Below are 19684 nucleotides of genomic sequence, written 5' to 3'. Positions count from 1 at the left end.
TTCAAGGGTCAGCTATATTTGCTAGACTGGTAAAATTTTCGTTTTAGGAGAAACAACATTCTTTCCAGGTCAGGCCATATTACAAACTGGTCCTCAAGTTCTGGACAGTTGGAATTTGGAGGGAGTTACCATTTGTCCAAAATGAGACCTCAGTAATAATGAGAAACCTTTATTGAACACTGACCTATTTTCAGTAAGTAAGCTCTTTTGGTCTTATTTAATCTTCATACCGACCATGTTTAGAAGATTTCATTCGCCACTTGACATGTAAGGAAACTGCTTGTAATGGAGCACAAAGCTAGTAAGCGATAGAGCATTGATGAACTCTTAAGTAGCATAGCTCCTTTACCATTACTGTCAACTATCTATAACTCAGTAACTATTGCTGCCTATAACTGAAATTAATTTCTAGTAGAATCTTTTACTTTGAGGGTGTCTGGGTGGCTCACTCAGTTAAGCATCTGATTCTTAATTTCAGCTCAGGTTATGATCTCATGGTTCATGAGATCGAGCCCTGTGTTGGGCTCTGTGCTGACAGTGTGGAGCCTGCTTGGGATTCTCTCTCCCTCTCTCTCTGCCCCTCCCCCACTATTCTCTCTCTTGCTCTCTCCCAAAATAAACAAATGAACTTAAAAAAAAGAAAAAAGAAAAAAACCTTGGGGCACCTGAGTGGTTCAGTCAGTTAAGTGTCTGACTCTTGATTTCAGCTCAGGTCATGATCTCACGGTTTGTGGGATCGAGCCCCACATCAGGCTCTGTGCTGACAGTGCAGAGCCTGTGTGGGATTGATTCTCCTTTCCTTCTCTCTCTCCCCCACACACAGTCTCTCAAAACAAAACAAACAAAAAAACCCAAAACTTTTACTTTGGTTAATCTACATGGGACTGAACATTTCTGATTTTAGTAGTTCGTATGGTAGATGCTGTTTTCTTGTTAGACATATGCAGGATGGGATTCAGATTTTGAAACCCTAGTGTAATGTTTGGTCAGGTAAGGTTGTTGGTAGTGTTTTAGGTGGGAGGGGAGGTGGGTAAGAATCACCTGGAAATCTTTGAGAACATGTGTCAGGTGGCCCCTTCTAGCATGTGTGGATGGAATAGGGATTGGAGTGTATGTGATCATATCTTCCTCCAACTATAGTGAACAGTCAAGATTATTCATAAGGTAAGATACGGTAATGGTAGTGCACAATTTCTAGGCCCTTTATCTACTGTTCGGGAAACACTTACTAGAATACAAGAAAGGAATCCTTATAGGCCTTAAAAACACTTGGCCTTAAAAAACAGTTATTTGCTAGATTGGGAAAAGCTTCAGTTTTGAAAAAACACCACTGTATTCAGGTATCCTTGAATTTTCTCTAATTTATGGGAAAAATAGTTTGCAATCTTCAGTGTTTTAGCTGTGAATAGGTTATTTTTTAATCTCCCGTAATGAGTCTCTTCAGCAGTTGAAGTTGCTGCTTTAAAATATTCCAAGAATGGGGTGCTTGGCTGGCTCAGTCAGTAGTGCATATGACTCTTGATCTCGGGGTTGAGAGTTCAAGCCCCAAGATTTCCCAAGCACCCAAGCTTTCTTGGGTGTAGAAATTACTAAAAATAATAATAATAAACTTAAAAAAAGACTCCCAGGATTGCTTACTTCAAGGCTTTTTTGCCATATAGAAGATGATAAGATAGATGTTTAGTCTTTTTCCCCCCCTCTCCTTTATGATATTTCATACATAAATGTATGGACTAGGGAGTTTTATATATAATAGTTTGCTGCTTGTAAGTCTTGTTGGAAAAGAAGCAATTTCTTCTTAAGAATGAGACTTAAGGCCAACTTAGAAAAGAAGGGAAGTGCTTAGAGGAAGTAAATTTGAAGGCTAATGTCTAATCTTAGTAACTTGAGCTTTTGAAAGTTTCCCTTCAAAAAGTTAAAAAATTAACTCTTTCTTACACCCATGCATTTTTTTTTAAGTTTATTTATTTATTTTTAATAATTTCTACACCTAGCACAGGGCTCAAACTCATGACCCTGAGATCAAGAGTAGCGGGTTCTTTCTTTTGACTGAGACCGCCAGGTGCCCCTATATCAGTGCATTTTTATCTATTAACTTAGAAAGGCTAGGTTTCTTTTCTTTGATTCAATCAGCAAACACTTCCCTTCATTGCCATATTTGACCCTGTTGGGCATTATGGGGAATATAGAATTGAAGATACAGTCTTTTTTATTGAAATTTACAGGTAATAGTATCCAATAGTTAAGCAGCTGTTACATGCTAGGTATTGTTTGTTCTAAGCCCTTTCCTCTGTTACTCATTTAATAATTACCACTATTCTGTGAGGATAGGAACCATTATTTTTCCCGTTGGTACAAATGAGGAAGTAGAGACACAGAGGGCTTAAGTAACTTGCCCAAAGATTCACAGCTGTTCTGAATACTAGTACCAGGGTACAGAGCCTTCTCACTACCAGTGCAAGCAGAATACCAAGTGATGTAGGCTTACGTAATTTGGGAAGCAGCACCTAGTAGACCAAGCACTATAGGAGTTAATAGATGAAGAAAAATATGTGTTTGAGTAGTCAGGGAGGCCCCTCTGGGGGAAGTTGTAACTCTTGGCCTAAAAGGAGATAAAGAGAAGTGTTAGGAGTGGTGGGAATCAGTTGTTGGCAGTGTTAAACTGTGCTTGATCACAGATACTCTTATTTTACTTCTTTGTAGGGAAGAGAGAGTAGTGAGTCAGTCTTGGCTAGCCTAGGGAAGTTGTAAGGGGGAGAGGGGACAGTATACTTTTATAAGCCTTTAGGACGTCAGATTCCAAGATGGATCTTTGTGTATGTTGTACTACTGCTTTGGTTTTTCTTTTTTTCTTTTTTTTTTTCTTTTTTTACCTCGTGTACTGACTTGGAAAGATCTATATGTCAGTGCTGTAATCTTTTAAAAAAAATACAGGAGTGCCTGGGTGGCTCAGTTGGTTAAATATCTGACTTTTTTTTTTTTTTTATGTTTATTTTTGAGAGAGAGAGAGAGAGAAAGAGCAGGGGAGGGGCAGAGAGAGAGGAAGACATAGAATCCTAAGCAGGCTCCAGGCTCTGAGCCGTCAGCACAAAGCCCAAGGTGGGGCTCGAACCCAAGAATCGTGAGATCGTGACCTGAGCCAGAGTAGGACGCTCAACCGACTGAGCCACCCAGGCACCCCAGTATCCAATTCTTGATCTCTGCTCAGGATTGTGAGTTCAAGCCCTGTATTAGGTTCCACTTTGGGTGTGGAGACTACTTTGAAACAAAACAAAAAACATAATACATTTGGTAGATTCAATACAAAATGATATATGGTTCCTAGAGGCAGCCTTTGTTGAGAGAGTCTGTGATTACACTAGTGTCCATTGTTCTTCAGTGAATATTGTGCATTTCTGCCAGGCCCTGTTCTGTATGTCTATACATCCCACCATTACACAGTGTTATGATAGTATACGTATTTAGCCCCTTAACTCTTCTCATTTAATAGTCTATCTTGGAGATCACTTGTTAACGTATCTTTTTATTTTTAAAGAGTCTAGCCTTTATTTTTATTTATATATTTTTTATTTTTATCTATCTAGCTGTCTATCTGTATTTAGCAAGACAGAAAGAGAGAGGTCGCAAGTGAGCAAGGGACAGAGAGAAAGGGAGAGAGAATCCCACGAGGGGCAGGGAAGGAGAAAAAAGCAGGGTTCACCTGATGTGGGGGCTCATGTTTATCCGAAGTGGGGTTCGAGCTCACCTGAAGGAGGGCCCAAGCTCGTCCAAAGCGGGACTCAAACTCACAAATTGTGAGATCATGACCTAAGCTGAAGTCTGATGCTTAACCAACTGAGCTGCCCAGGTGCCCCAAATCCTTTTTATTTTTAATGGTTGCATAATATGCCATTGTATGATTAAGATATTTAACCAATATCTTCTTCTGTGGAGAAGGAACATCTAGATTGTTTTTAGTCTTTTGGTATTATGAATATTGCTGAAGTGAGCATTCTTGAACACAAGTGATTGTATTTATGTGTGAATATATTTGTAGAATAAATTTTTGTAAGTGGAATTGCTGGTTCAATGGATATATGCCGTTTGAATTCTGATAGATGTTGCCAGTGACCCTACAAAGAAATTGCCCCCTACAACAATGGTAATATGCTAGTTTTATGACTTAATCCATCTAATACTCAGACACTGAAATTCTTCAGCCTCACTGGGGCTTACAGTCCATTGATCTTACTTCCCTTTTACTGCTCCTCATCTTCAGTTACCACTTTTCTCCTTACTCAACTTAGAGTTCATAGTTCATTACTGTAATCACTCCCTTGTATATATTCTCAACCCTTTTTCTCCTGTCCCATTTCATCTTATCTGGCAAAACCTCAGCCCTATTTATTTTTATTTATTTATTTTAAAGTTTTATTTATTTTGGGTCGCCTGGGTGGCTCAGTCAGTTGAGTGTCTGACTTGGGCTCAGGTCATGATCTCCTGGTTCCTTGGTTCAAGCCAAGCATTGAGGTCTGTTCTGACAGCTCAGAGGCTGCAGCCTGCCTCGGATTGTGTCTCCTTCTCTCTCTGCCCCTCCCCTTCTTGTGCTCTGTCTCTCAAAAAAATAAAATGTGGTTTTTTTTTTATGTTTGTTTATTTTTGAGACAGAGACAGAGTGCGAGTGGGGGAGGGGCAGAGAGAGAGGGAGACACAGAATCCGAAACAGGCTCCAGGCTCTGAGCTGTCAGCACAGAGCCCGATGCGAGGCTTGAACCCACGAACCATGAGATCATGACCTGAGCCGAAGTTGGATGCTTAACCGACTGAGCCACCCAGGTGCCCCACAAATAAAATGTGTTTTAAAAAATTAAAGTTTTATTTATTTTGAGAGAGAGAGAGCACACAAGCACATGCTCACGAGTTGGGGAAGGGCAGAGAGAGAGAATCCCAAGCAGGCTCTGCACTGTCAGGGCAGAGCCTGATGCAGGGCTTGAACCCATGAACCATGAGATCATGACCTGAGCCAGAACCAAGAGCTGGACACTTAGCCAACTGAGCCACCCAGGCTCAGGGCTGAACACCTCAGCCCTGTTTTCAGTCCAACTTTTCACTCACTCTACACCTATAACTGAATGTAGCTGGAGAAGGAAAAAAACATGCTTACTGGTCTTGCTTTGAATTCATGACCCCTAACTTGAAAGGTGGCCTGTACCACTGCTTAGCAGTTCCACTGCGATTCCTTAGCCCATTTCTTCTCCTACTTTTAGACAGCACCACCTCTTTAGCTCACACTTTCTTTTTTCCTTCCCTAGCCTTACTGTCAACTAACGATCTTGCTTCTTAATTGAGAACATGGAAGCAAATACAAGGGTCTGCCACCACCTCTATTCACTTGCCTGTGGTTTGGCTGTTGTGGTCTGCTTCCTCCTCTGTTAACAGTGGAGCAGTCCTGTAGGAGTCAATATTTCATATCCAGGGTCACGCCTTCCACTTCTGTACTAGATATACTCCCCTTAATCTCAAAACATTGCTCTAGCAAGTCTCCTCTATCCTGCATCAATTCTGCATATAGTCCACTGGCCAGACCTTAATGACTTCACCTAGGTGCAACAGAGTCCAGGAAATGTAGTCTTTATTATTGGCAGCTGTATGACCAGGAAAGGGAACGATAATGAGGCAGACAGACAATGGGTAGTCTACCACACATTCCAGACCTTTTTTTCTCTTAATTGGGGGGGAAGGGGGTGGGACTTTTCCTGCTAACAGTTTTATGAGGTACAATTTATATACCATACAATTCGCCCATTTAAAGTATACAAATAGTGGGTTTTAGTATATTCACAGAGTTGTATAATCAATTTTAGAGTATTTTCATCACCTCAAAAAGAAACTCCTATACTCTTCAACTGTCATTCCCCAGTCTCCCATCACAACCCCCAGCCTTAGGCAACCATTAATCTGTCTCTGTAGATTTGTCTGTTCTGGACATTTCATATAACTGGAACCATATGTTTGGTCTTTTGTGACTGGCTTCTTTTACTGAACATAAAGTTTTCAAGGTTCATCCATGTTGTAACATGTATTTCCTAACTTTCTGAAAGAACATTTTATATTACCGACCTCCATGCCCTCCTCTTCTCAGTCTACCACAGTCTACTACTCTTCCCCTGTGGTCGACTGAAAGGGTTTTGATTGCTGTGCCCATGCCCTTTTTGCTAGCCATATAATATGAAGCCATTCCTTGAAGTACCCTCTTCCTTTCTCTTGGTGCTGGTTGTCATCATAGCTTTCTGACTGCTCTCTTCAAATATAAATATCTCTGGGTTTTTTGTGCCTACCTTTTCCATGTTACTGGCAGTCTCTGTGGATTGATCACTGCCTCTCCCCATTCTATACACTTGAGGGCTATGCTGTTTTTACCTGCAGTAACAATTTACCTGGGCACTAATCTTTTTCAACTGGTTCAGGGGGGTGGGGGTAGGACAGAAATGTGTGTAGTGTTAGGAAAAGCCTATTAGATTGTGCTCCTTCCACCTCACCTTTTCATTAGGCTTCTCTCTCCAGGGCACTCTCATACTCTCATCATGGTCTTCTCATCCCTGCCCAGTCCACCTTCTAGCTATTTCAAATGCTGCTGCCAAAGCTGTCTTTGTAAATCACAGATCTGATTGTGTTTTCCAGTGGCTTTCCCTCGTTTACAGAATAGAATACAGGTTGCTGTGTATTGACATTCCAGATCCTCCAGTGTAACCATTCATCTTTCTAGCTTCATTTTCCAACAGTCTCCTCTCTGAATTCCTTTTTTTCTTTAAGATTTTATTTATTTATTTATTTATTTTTTTTTTTTTAAATTTTTTTTTTCAACGTTTTTTATTTATTTTTGGGACAGAGAGAGACAGAGCATGAACGGGGGAGGGGCAGAGAGAGAGAGGGAGACACAGAATCGGAAACAGGCTCCAGGCTCCGAGCCATCAGCCCAGAGCCTGACGCGGGGCTCGAACTCACGGACCGCGAGATCGTGACCTGGCTGAAGTCGGACGCTTAACCGACTGCGCCACCCAGGCGCCCCATTTATTTATTTATTTTAAGTAATCTCTACACCCAACATGGGTGCACACTCTACAGATTGAGCCAGCCAGGCAGGTGCCCCTCCTCTCTGATTTTTTTTTTTTTTTTTTTTAACATTTGTGTATTTATTTTGAGAGAGAGTGCGCAAGCAGGGGAGGAGCAGAGAGGGAGAGGGAAAATCCCTTGCTGACAGCGCAGAGCCCGATGGAGCCCTGTGTGGAACTTGCACCCACAAACCATAAGATCATGACCTGAACTAAAATCAAGAGTTGGACACTTAATCAACTGAGCCACCCAGACGCCCCTCTGAATTTTTATATTTAGGGTCATTGAGGTCATTTGCTCAGGCTGTTCCTCACATTAGGAAAGTATTCCTAAGCCATTACCACTCTCAACTCCCCTCAGGTTACTTGTCCTCATTCTTCAAGGTCTAGGTCAAATGTTACCTTCTCTGAAGCCCACTAGCAGAATTGCTTATCTAGGTCAGATGTTACCTTCTCTGAAGCCTCTAGCAGAATTGCTTACTTTCTCTTTGTTCATACAGGAGAGGAAGAACTTGTGTTACAGCACTTAATTACATTGTATTGTTTTCTCTAAGACTTTCTTTCAGATAAGGCTGCTCTCTAGCAACAGGGAATGGCCCATTAAAAACTCTAGATTTGTGTTAGGCTGATCAGATGTAAGGAGATAAGAATTTAGACAAGGCTGGACCTGTCAAGGAAGGAGGTGATTGTCATCCTACTGAAGTAGTGGGTGGAAGAGTGGACTGACTTGGAGGAGGCATGAGGGATGAGTGGGAGTGCCTGCCAGAATTTATCTTTAAATGACCTGATGTTTGCTGTAAATGCTTTCTAGGAAACCTATAGCATGAGATTATGGGTATATTTTCTTTGGAAGATCTTTGTAGCATGCAAGAAAATGAGGAGAACATTGAATAAGATCCTGCGTCTGCCAAACAGCCATGGCAGAATTGTTTAGAATTACACCTTTTGTGATAATGGATATGTTCTGTGTCTGTCTTGTACACACAATAGTCCTTTGTGGCTGTTGAGCATTTGAAATGTGTCATTGGGACCAAGGAAGTGAATTTTTAAATTTCAATTAATTAAAATATTAATTAAGAAATAGACACGTGACTAGTGGCTACTGTGTTGGGCAGTAAAACTATGATAGTACCGTCTTTGGAAGAGAGTGCAGACTTTTTTTTTTTTAATGTTTTTATTTATTTTTGAGACAGAGACAGAGCATGAGCAGGGGAGGGGCAGAGAGAGAGGGAGACACAGAATCCGAAGCAGGCTCCAGGCTTTGAGCTGTCAGCACAGAGCCCGACGTGGGGCTTGAACTCACAGACTGTGAGATCATGACCTGAGCTGAAGTTGGACGCTTAACTGACTGAGCCACCCAGGTGCCCGAGAGTGCAGACTTAACATTCTCTCTCTTCCGTTCAAAGTGCTTCAAACAATAATTCTGCTCCCCCTATATACTTTTCCCACTATTTTTATATTCCAGTTTATAACTTGTAGAAGTTTTTGGCTTCCTCCCTGCTTATGTATGATTCAGATATGAGGGAAGTCTTTCTTCATGGTATTGAGTAGAACTTCACACGTGATTCCTTTGAAAGGTGGATTGAAATTGAAAATTTTTTTCTGTATATAGCAGCCACTGGTAGATTACATAGTGTTTTTTGTGTTTTTTTTTTTCCCCCATTCAGGAAACACACATAGGTACCCTAATGGTGTCCATCATTGGTGGTACATTTTTCTTTTTTTTAATGTTTATTTATTTTTGAGGGAGAGCCGGCATATGAGCAGGGAAGGGAGGGAGGGACAGAGAGAGGGAGACAGAGAATCTGAAGCAGGTGCTGTCAGCGCCAAGCCCAACTCGGGGCTCAAACCCACAAACCATGAGATCATGACCTGACCCAAAGTTGGACACTCAACAGACTGATCCATCCATGTGCTCCTGGCATTGGTGGTATAAAGATGAATAATACTACCCATGCCCTAAATTAGCTTTCAATTTAGTAAAGAGAATCTCCGTTAAATAAGAGTGGTAAATAAGTGTGAAGATATTTATGAAGGAGGTTGTGTAGGGAGGGAAAGGGAAATGGCAGAGATCAGGAAAGAAGTGACTTTTGGGGTACCTGGCTGGCTCAATTGGAAGATCGTGCCACTCTTGATCTTAGGGTCATGAGTTTGAGCCCCCCATTGGGTGTAGAGATTACTTAAAAAAAACTTTAAAAGTATGATTTTTGTTATTTTGGAAGGTGAATATTTACTAGATAGACAAGAGGTGGGGAGGATTCCTAGGCAGAAAGAAGATGTGTCTAGGACCAAATATGCCTTTACTTTTTATAAAATTATATTGTGATGCAGATGATAATGGAATACAGTGAATTGGACCCTTTACCTGGAGACTTGGACTTTCAGTTTCAGAGAACTTTGTTGGAAAACATTGCTAATGCAGTGCAGTCCTTAATAGCTAGGAGTTATCTTTGTGATCCAGGATGGCTTTGTGATCCAGGCTTAAATTTCCTTTTTTTTTTTTTTGAGTTTATTTGTTTACTTTATTTACTTAGAGAGCACGCAAGTGAGCACACAGGCATGCGAGCGGGGGAGGGGGACACAGACTCCCAAGCCGGCTCCACACTGTCAGCACAGGGTTTGAACCCATGAACCTAAGATCATGACCTGATCCGAAATCAAGAATCAGATACTTAACCTACAGAACCACCCAGGTGCCCCCGACTTAAGTTTTTGATCTTTGATCCCTGAGCTGATTTCTCTATCCCAACATCTTTCTTACTTACCTCTCAGTGAAGTTCTTATTTGTTATATTGCTTAATTGCTTAATGAAGCCAGCTTTGTAGACAGTTACAGTTTTTTTTAAGATTTTTTTAAAGTTTTTATTTTATTTTATTTTATTTTTTGGTTCCAACATTTCACCGCATGTATTTCTTCTCATGCAGTCTAAGCTGAGAATGCCATGTAAATGGGTCACTGCAAAATGCAGCAGTTTTTCTTCAATCAAGATAAGAAACAAACCATATGATCTCATTTCTATTAAATTTTGAAGGTATACAGCAGTTAAGTATTTTTGATACTATGTATGAAGGTTAAAAAAACCATTTTTTTTTCCATAAAGTACAAGAGCAACCAATGTCACTATTGAGTAAAAGTAAAAACTGGGATACTTTCTTAAATTAGTCCAAAGTGGCATTTTAGGAACTTAGTTGTAGGCTGCTGCGCTGACATCATGACAAACCAAAGTGTAGGGTTGGGTCTGGTTTTGTTTTGGTTTTCTTTTCAGTATCCAGTGCCCGTGGATTAAGTTCTGGAAGTGTTCCAATTGTAAGGCAGGGATCTGTTTGGATTCCACCATGGGTATGCTTCTTGGGTTGGATGCTAGAGGGTGAGGCATGTTTTGCCAGACCCATGTCGACTACCTAGTAGTCATCAAGGTCAAAAAATTCGTCATCTCTTCCTTGGTATTCCATTCCTTGGAAATCTACTCGGTACCACAGAATACCTCCAATTCCACCAAATCCTTTCACAAAGTGGGATCCTTCTTGTGACTTATGTGTGACAATTTCCAACATAGCTCCAAATTTTTTATAGTTGTTAGCAAACCATTCCAGCAGGGGCATGCTTTCAGTCAGCTTGTGTTCTTGTCCTGTCTCTTTGTGAAATGAGATTTATCCTTCTCTTGTTCTGGAGTTAGATAGAGAATTTTCTCCTCTTCTGTGGCTTGGCAATAAAGAACATATCTCATTATATCCAGATTTTCATAGGCTATTAGAATCTCTACAGCTCCCATTTCTAAAGCCTTTAGTGTATCTTCAATTCCAAAACAGTACTTCCCTGTGTCCTGACTGATTCATCGAAGTATCATCCTATTTTCTTCTCTTGAAGAATGAATCACACGTTGGAGAGGACTTCAGTAGATAACTCAGTAGCTTGGTTGAATCCATTTTCACCACCATAGGATATATCAACTAATTTTAAAACTTGATTGCAACCTCTGATCAAACCTATCAGATTGACTTAGTTCACTTTTAAAGTCAGCTGATCCGGCTAAAAGAAGACCAGCCACATTCACTTTGTCTGCAGAAATAAACAGCTGTACAGCAGTCTTAGCTACTTTCCGAACATAGTTATGTCACTTTTCCATTCTTAAATGAACAAAACGTAAGGCTGACTGATCTCCTCTATCATGTTTCTTTGGGCGATCCACAGTGAATTTGTGTAGGACTTCTCTTGTGTTTCCTTGGAGTGTGCCAAAAAGTGTACCACTACCGTCTATTACAATGAAGCCAAACTTGCTGTCATCCGAAGGTAGTGCTGTAAGAGCCTCTGTATGGAATTTGTTGTCACGCAAGTACAACAATATATTAATTGGTTTGAAAAGTTCAAAGTCAATGTTGACTTTCTTTTCCTTTCCTTCTTGTGTTACAGTGGTACCACAGTAAACAACGAGGCCATTTGGAGGTACTTTGTTATAAAGTTTGAGTCTTTGTTGTATGGATGTAATTAATGGCTCCCAGGACTGAAAGGTGGTTTACTCATGACTTAATGTTAGATGCAGTTCCAAACTCATCTGCTAACACTTTTGCCACTTGGGAAATCTGATCTTTGGGAGAAATGATCAACGGTACCATGCTTGTGTCATTGCCGTGGGCTGCCTCGAAGCTCTTGGTGAGCTTCTTGATCTTCCAGATCTCCACATTCCTGTCAGCACACTGGGGTCGTCTGCCATTTTCTTGTCTCCTCCTCCCTAAGAGCCCAGTCCTGGGTGGCAGCGGCTGCTCCTCCCCACCAGCAGCTCTGACATAGGACACTGGCTCCCTCTCTCCAGGCAGTTGCATGTGTTGGAATCTGCTCACATGGGCCTGTCTAAAGTTTATTTTATTTTGAGGTGGAGACAGAATCCCAAGCAGGCTCTGCACTGTCAGCACAGATCTCAACAAGATGCTCAAAACCATGAACTATGAGATCATGACCCGAGCCGAAGCCAAGAGTTGGATGCTTAACCAACTGAGCTACCTAGGTGTCCTGAGTCTAAATTCTTCTACATGTGAATATATGGTTTCCCCCAGCACTGTTTAGTGAAAAGACTGTCCTTTTTCATAGAATATTTTGGTACCATGTCAAAAATCAATTGGCCATATTTGTGAAGGTTTATTTCTGGTGTCTTTATCTTATCCCATTTGTTTATTATTATTTTCTTTTTAAAATTTAATTTACGTGGATGGAACTGGAGAGTGTGATGCTAAGTGAAATAAGCCATATAGAGAAAGACAGATACCATATGGTTTCACTCTTATGTGGATCCTGAGAAACTTAACAGAAACCCATGGGGGAGGGGAAGGAAAAAAAAAAAAAGAGGTTAGGGTGGGAGAGAGCCAAAGCATAAGAGACTGTTAAAAACTGAGAACAAACTGAGGGTTGATGGGGGGTGGGAGGGAGGGGAGGGTGGGTGATGGGTATTGAGGAGGGCACCTTTTGGGATGAGCACTGGGTGTTGTATGAAAACCAATTTGACAATAAATTTCATATATTTAAAAAAAAATAAAAATAAATTTAATTTATTTTTAAAAAATTTAAAAAAAAAATAAAAAGGGGCGCCTGGGTGGCTCAGTCGGTTAAGCGTCCGACTTCAGCTCAGGTCACGATCTCACGGTCCATGAGTTCGAGCCCCGCGTCGGGCTCTGGGCTGATGGCTCAGAGCCTGGAGCCTGCTTCCGATTCTGTGTCTCCCTCTCTCTCTGCCCCTCCCCCATTCATGCTCTGTCTCTCTCTGTCTCAAAAATAAAATAAACGTTAAAAAAATAATAATAAAATTTATTTTTTTAATTTACATCCAAGTTAGTGTATAGTGCAACAGTGATTTCAGGAGTAGATTCCTTAATGCTCCTTACCCGTTAGCCTGTCCCCCCGTCCCACAACCCCTCCAGTAACCCTCTATTTGTTCTCCATATTTAAGAGTCTCTTATGTTTTGTCCCCCTCCCTGTTTTTATATTATTTTTGCTTCCCTTATGTTCATCTATTTTGTATCTTAAAGTCCTCATAGGAGTGAAGTCATATTTGTCTTTCTCTAATTCCACCTAGCAGAATACCCTCCAGTTCCATCCATGTAGTTGCACATGGCAAGATTTCATTTCTTTTTGATTGCCAAGTAATACTCCATTTTGTGTATGTATGTATATATATGTGTATGTATATGTATACATACACACCACATATTCTTTATCCACTGGACATTTGGGCTTTTTCCATACTTTGGCTATTGTCGATAGTGCTACTATAAACATGGTGGTGCATGTGTCCTTTTGAAACAGCACACTTGTACCCCTTGGATAAATACTGAGTAGTGCAATTGCTGGGTCGTAGGGTAGTTCTAGTTTTAATTTTTTGAGGAACCTCCATACTGTTTTCCAGAGTAGCTGCACCAGTTTGCATTCCCACTAGCAATGCAAAAGAGATCCTCTCTTTCCGCATCCTTGCCAACATCTGTTGTTGCCTGAGTTGTTAATGTTAGCCATTCTGACAGGTGTGAGGTGGTATCTCATTGTGGTTTTGATTTGTATTTCCCCGATGATGAGTGATGTGGAGCATTTTTTCATGTGTCGGTTGGCCATCTGGATGTCTTCTTTGGAGAAGTGTCTATTCATGTCTTTTGCCCATTTCTTCACTGGATTATTTGTTTTTTGAGTGTTGAGTTTGATAAGTTCTTTATAGATTTTGGATACTGACCCTTTATCTGATATGTCATTTGCAAATATCTTCTCCCATTCTGTTGGTTGCCTTTTAGTTTTGCTGATTGTTTCCTTTGCTGTGCAGAAGCTTTTTATTTTGGTGCCAGTAGTGCATTTTTGCTTTTGTTTCCCTTGCCTCTGGAGACGTGTTAAGTAAGAAGTTGCTGCAGCCAGGATCAGAGAGGTTTTTGCCTGCTTTCTCCTCGAGGATTTTGATGGCTTCCTGTCTTACATTTAGGTCTTTCATCCATTTTGAGTTTATTTTTGTGTGTGGTGTAAGAAAGTGTTCCAGGTTCATTTTTCTGCATGTCTCCGTCCAGTTTTCTCAGCACCACTTGCTGACGAGACTGTCTTTATTCCATTGGATATTCTTTCCTGCTTTGTCAAAGATGAGTTGCCCATACATTTGTGGGCCCATTTCTGGGTTCTCTATTCTGTTTCATTGGTCTGAGTGTCTGTTTTTGTGCCACTATTATTATTATTATTTTAAATATTTATTTTGGGAGAGAGAGAGGTGTACAAGCTTGCACGCGAGCAGGGGTGGGGCAGGGAGAGATTTCTAAGCAGGCTCTGTGCTGTCATTGCAGAGCCCGGCACCGCCGCTCAATCCCATGTACCATGAGATCATGACCTGAGCCGAAATCAAGAGTCAGACACCTAACTGAGCCACCCAGGGGTCCTTGTGTATTTTTAAAATTTTTAATCTCTGCATCCAGTGTGGGGCTCAAAATCATGACCCTGAGATCAAGAGTCTTATGCCCCACTGACCCAGCCAGCCAGGCGCCCTTCTGTAGATCATTTTGTACAGTACTGTTAGATTAAAAGTATCAAGTCCTTGGGGTGACTGGTGGCTCAGTCAGATGAACGTCCAACTCTTGGTTTAGGCTCAGGTGATGATCCCAGTGTCTCTCTCTTTCCCTCCCCCTTGCTCATGCTCACTCTCTCTTAAAGTCAAGTCCTTAAATTCATGAACATCAGATATCTTTTCATTCACCTTTGAATACCTTTTCCTGTGTTTATTGGCCATTTTAGAAAGCTGCTTTTTTGAAAAAGGATTACTTTGGACTAAGAAATTCAATCTGATTGGAGAAATAAGATTCCTATGAAACATTCTAAAATGTAGATTGAGATTTTATAATAGAAGCCAAAAGAGTAGTTCAGACAATCACTAAGAAGCAGATAAAAAGATTTCAGAGAAATTATAAGACTCAGTAAAATTTAGCTCTGGGTGCGTGGTGGGTAGGTATTTCATTTTACCCATACAGTAAAGCTACACATACACTAACTCAGAGGTTCTTAAAGTTGAGCATGAGTCAGAATTACCTGGAGGGCTTGTTTAAACCCAGATTAATGGACTCACTCTTAGAAGTTCTGATTCAGTAGGTTTGTAGTCAGAGCTGAGAATTTGCATTTCTTTCAGGTTGTCAGGTGAGGTTGATAGCACTAGTCTGAGGACCACTTTCAGAACCACTAACTAGAAACCCAGGATTCCTAAGGAAATAGCAGCTAGTTGAAGTGTTATGGCTAGATACTTGCCTTAACAAGTTATTTTGTTAATTGAAAAATAATGATTTTAGGATTAAAAATATAGGGCATTAGGTCAGTCATTAGTGTCTTACAGTATTTACTTTTTGTCCAGTGAGCAGTTATTACTAATTTCCAATTCAGTTAAACTAGGAAGGCTAGAATGTTGTATACTAAATTCTAGGCTAAATGAGCACTCCAGAAAGCCTTCAGGAAGCTATTTAGACATATATGCATCTACATCATGGTCACAGAAACATGAAGAAATTACCAGACTGCTATGTGAAATGGAGACAATTGAATGTTAATGTGTGATTGTGGTTTACCTGCCCCAAGTGCAGGAAGCAGCCACTGTTAACTGCTAAAAAATGTCTGATGGACAGACCACTTCCACACTGCAAGTGTGAGCAAGGCAGGCAGGAGTGCAAATAGGCTGTAGTTACCACAGGAAATCATCAGACTTGTAAAAACAAGTGTGAAAAGGGCTGGCTACCACTTATCAGTCTTACTGTAGCGGAGTTTCCTGTAGCTACGTAAGCCACAGCCCTTGCTTGACATCCATCTGTCCCCCAGTGAGAGTAAGCAGACTTAAGACACACTAGAACCAAGAGTTGCTAACTTCATAGCAATTCAAACATACTTGATGTTTGGCAATTCTTTTCTTCCTTTTTTTATGTAAATGACATTCTAAAAAGAATGGGTGCAAAAAAAATCATAAAAGGCTAGGAAACATGAAATAAATGTAACATAGGTTTAGAACCACAAGACTTAAAAAAAAAAAAAAAAAAGTAATCTCTACCCCCCAACATAAGACTTGAACTCATAACCCCAGTATCAAGACTTGCATGCTCTGTCTAGTGAGCCAGCAAAGTGCCCCAAAACCATAGGACTTTGGATCAAAAAATCAAAAACTCAATGAGAAATATTGAAGAGTAATCAATCCTCCTAAGTTACATTTTTAAAAAAAAATTTTTTAATGTTTACTTTTGAGAGAGAGAACATGAGTCAGGGAGGGGCAGAGAGAGGGAGACACAGAATCTGAAGCAGGCTCCCGGCTCTGAGCTGTCAGCACAGAGCCCATCCTGGGGCTCGAACCCACAAACCACGAGATCCTGACCCGAGCCGAAGTCAGACGCTAAACCAACTGAGCCACCCAGGCAACCCCTAAGTTACATATTGACTTAATTTTTAACAATGTCACTAACGTTTACTTGGGTAGGCAAAGGAGAAAAGGACACTACGAACTATAGGATTGCTTCTTGACATTTGAGGGTGAGGAAGGAGGGCAAGAAAGTGGAGTGTTTAGAAACAGGGACTCTGGAACAGATTGCTTATTTGTTCAGTGTCCATTTCTGCACCTTACTGGCTAGTAATCCAGTTAAGTTGAGCAAGTTAGTCTTTCTGTATTTCAGCTTCCTTATCTATGAAATGAGAATACTAGGCTCTGTCTCATAGGGCAGTTACGATGATTAAATGTGTAAATAAAAAGTAAAAAAGTTTGTAATAACATTTTTAAGTGTTTACTATTTCTGGCATTTCCCTATTATTTCCTACAAAGTGGTGAGAGACCAGACTTCTCCACCTTTAAATATATATGGGTTTAGGCATATGTAAGGAGAAGAAGGAAGCTGGGAAGGAGAGGACTGCAAAAAACAAAAGATGACCTAAATAAATGGAAAGACATCTTGTCTTCGTGGATTTGAAGACTTAATACTGTAAAGGTGGTAATAATTCTCAAATTGATCTATAGATTCAGTGCAGTCCTTATTAAAAACCTCAGCTGCCTTCTTTGCAAAAATCAATAAGCTGCTCCTAAAATTCATTTGGAAATCCAGGGGACCCAGAATAGCCAAAACAATCTAGAAAACAGAACAGTTGGAGGACTCACACCTTCTGGTTTCAAAACTTATTACAAACCAACAGTAATCAAGACATAAGAATTAAAACCATACAACGCTTAGAAAAAAGCATTAGGGGGGTGCTTGGGTGGCTCAGTCAGTTGGGCATCCAACTTCATCTCAGGTCCTGATCTCACTGTCCATGAGTTCGAGCCCTGCGTAAGGCTCTGTGCTGACAGCTCAGACCCTGGAGCCTGTTTCAGATTCTGTGTTTCCCTCTCTTTCTGCCCCTCCCCCACTCATGCTCTGTCTCTCTCTCTCTCTCTCTCTCTGTCTCTGTCTCTGTCTCTGTCAAAAATAAACATTAAAAAAATTTTTTTTAAAGAAAAAAGCATTAGGTTTTTCATGACCTTGGATTTGGCAGTGATTTCCTAGATATGACACAAATTACAGTAAAACTTTGGTTTGTGAGCATAATACATTCCGGAAACATGCTTTGTAATCCAAAGCACTCGTATATCAAAGCGAATTTCAAGGGGCGCCTGGGTGGCTCAGTCGGTTGAGCGTCCGACTTTAGCTCAGGTCATGATCTCACGGTTTGTGAGTTCGAGCCCCGCATTGGGCTCTGTGCTGACAGCTCAGAGCCTGGAGCCTGCTTCTGCTTCTGTGTCTCCCTTTCTCTCTGCCCCTAACCCACTTGCATTCTGTCTCTGTCTCTCTCAAAAATAAATACACATTAAAAAAAAAAAAAATTTTTTTTTTTTTAAAGCGAATTTCAAGAACCATTGGCTCAATTGTGATCATGTGACATTTGGCATCACAAACCACCCATATTGCAAGACATCACTCATTTATCAAGTTAAAATTTATTAGAAACGTTTGCTTATCTTGTGGAACACTCGCAGAACAAGTTATTCGCAATCCAAGGTTGTAGTATCAGCAGTCAAGGAAAAAATTAGATATTGGACTGTATCAAAATTAAAAACTTATGTGTCTCAAAGGACACTGTCAAGAAAGTGGAAACAAACAAAATAATGGAAACCATCCAGTTCAGAAATGGGCAATGGATTCGAATAGATGTTTTCCCAAAGAAGATTTACAAATGGCCAATAAGCCTATGAAAAGATGCTCAACATTATTAGTCATTAGGGAAATGCATATCAAAACCATATGAAATACAAGGGGCGCCTAGGTGGCTCAGTCAGTTAAGCATCCGACTTCAGCTCAGGTCAGGATCTCTCAGCCATTCGTGAGTTCATGCCCCACGTTGGGCTCTGTGCTGACAGCTCAGAGCCTGGAGCCTGCTTCGGATTCTGTGTGTATCTCTCTCTCTCTCTCTGTCCCTCCCCTGCTTGTTCTCTCTCGCTCTCTCGCTCTCTCTCAAAAAGCAAATAAAACATTAAAAAAAAAAAAACCCGTATGAGATACCACTTCACACCCACTTAAATGGCAATAATTAAAAAAACAAAAAAGAAAATAACAAGTGTTGACAAGGATGTGGAGTAATTGGAATCTTTGTACATTGCCAATGGGAATGTAAAATGGTACAGCTATTGTAGGAAACATTTTGGCAGTTCTGAAAAAAGCTAAACATAGAATGCCTAACAGTTCCACTCCAGGTGTATATTTGTTCGAAGGAGTTGAAAGCAGAGACTTGAGCAGATACTTAACTTGTACACCAGTGTTCATTGCAGCATTATTACAGTAGCTAAAAGGTGAAAGTAATGTCAAGTATCCATCAGCAGATGACTGGACAAATAAAATGTGATATATCCACACAATGGAAAATAGTGCAGCCATAAAAAGGAATGAAATTTGGTACATGCTACAACATCGATGAACATTAAACATTATGCTGTGTGAAGTAAGAACAAATGACAAATATTGTGTAATTTCATTTATATGAGATATGTAGAACAGGCAAATTTATAGAGACAGTAGATTAGAGTAGTTTATCAAGGGCTAAGGGGAGAGAAGAGTGGGGAGTTATTGCTTAATGGTGATGTTTCTCTTTGAGGTGATGAAAAAGCTTTGAAAATAGATAGTGGCAATGATTGCACAACATTGTAAATGTAATTATTGCTAGTGAATTGTTGTAAAGGAAAAAACATCTCCTGTTTGTATCTTTACTCTCAGTACGCCACTATAACATCTTCCATTTCTCATACTTCTGGTCACCAAATATGGAGGAGGGTCCCCCACCAAACGTTTCTGCAACCCTGACTGGTGTCTTACAGTTCAGTTCAGTTCTGACACTATCTACCTGGAGTTAGCATCAGATCCCACAGGTTAAACATTCAGTCCCACAAGACTGCCCCACAGCTCCCCACTTCAGACCTCAGTAGCAAGTCCAGGTTGTTACCTGTATTTCTCACTGACTGAATATAAATTCCATGTTACCGTGATCTCTTCCTGGAAGTCGATTTTCCAGAACAGCTTACAGAACTCGGGAAAATGTTTTACTTGTTAGATTACCAGTTTATTGTAAAAGGATATAACCCAAGAACAGCCAGATGCATA

At 40.5% G+C, this 19684-nt stretch overlaps 1 protein-coding gene and 1 pseudogene across 2 annotated transcripts in view; one reads left to right on the top strand and one right to left on the bottom strand.

Moving 5' to 3' along the window:
- RHOA (ras homolog family member A) overlaps positions 1 to 19684 on the top strand; it is a 63195-nt gene that overhangs the window by 18151 nt on the left and 25360 nt on the right. The window lies entirely within an intron of this gene.
- Positions 10171 to 11802, bottom strand: LOC109247801 (eukaryotic peptide chain release factor subunit 1-like; annotated as a pseudogene).

Source organism: Panthera pardus, unplaced genomic scaffold (assembly GCF_024362965.1).
Source record: "Panthera pardus isolate Hobbes unplaced genomic scaffold, ASM2436296v1 HiC_scaffold_8, whole genome shotgun sequence".
Classification (NCBI taxonomy): Eukaryota; Metazoa; Chordata; class Mammalia; order Carnivora; family Felidae; genus Panthera; species Panthera pardus.
The sequence above is the reverse complement of the archived record's forward strand: the minus strand, read 5'-3'. Positions and strand labels throughout refer to the sequence as shown.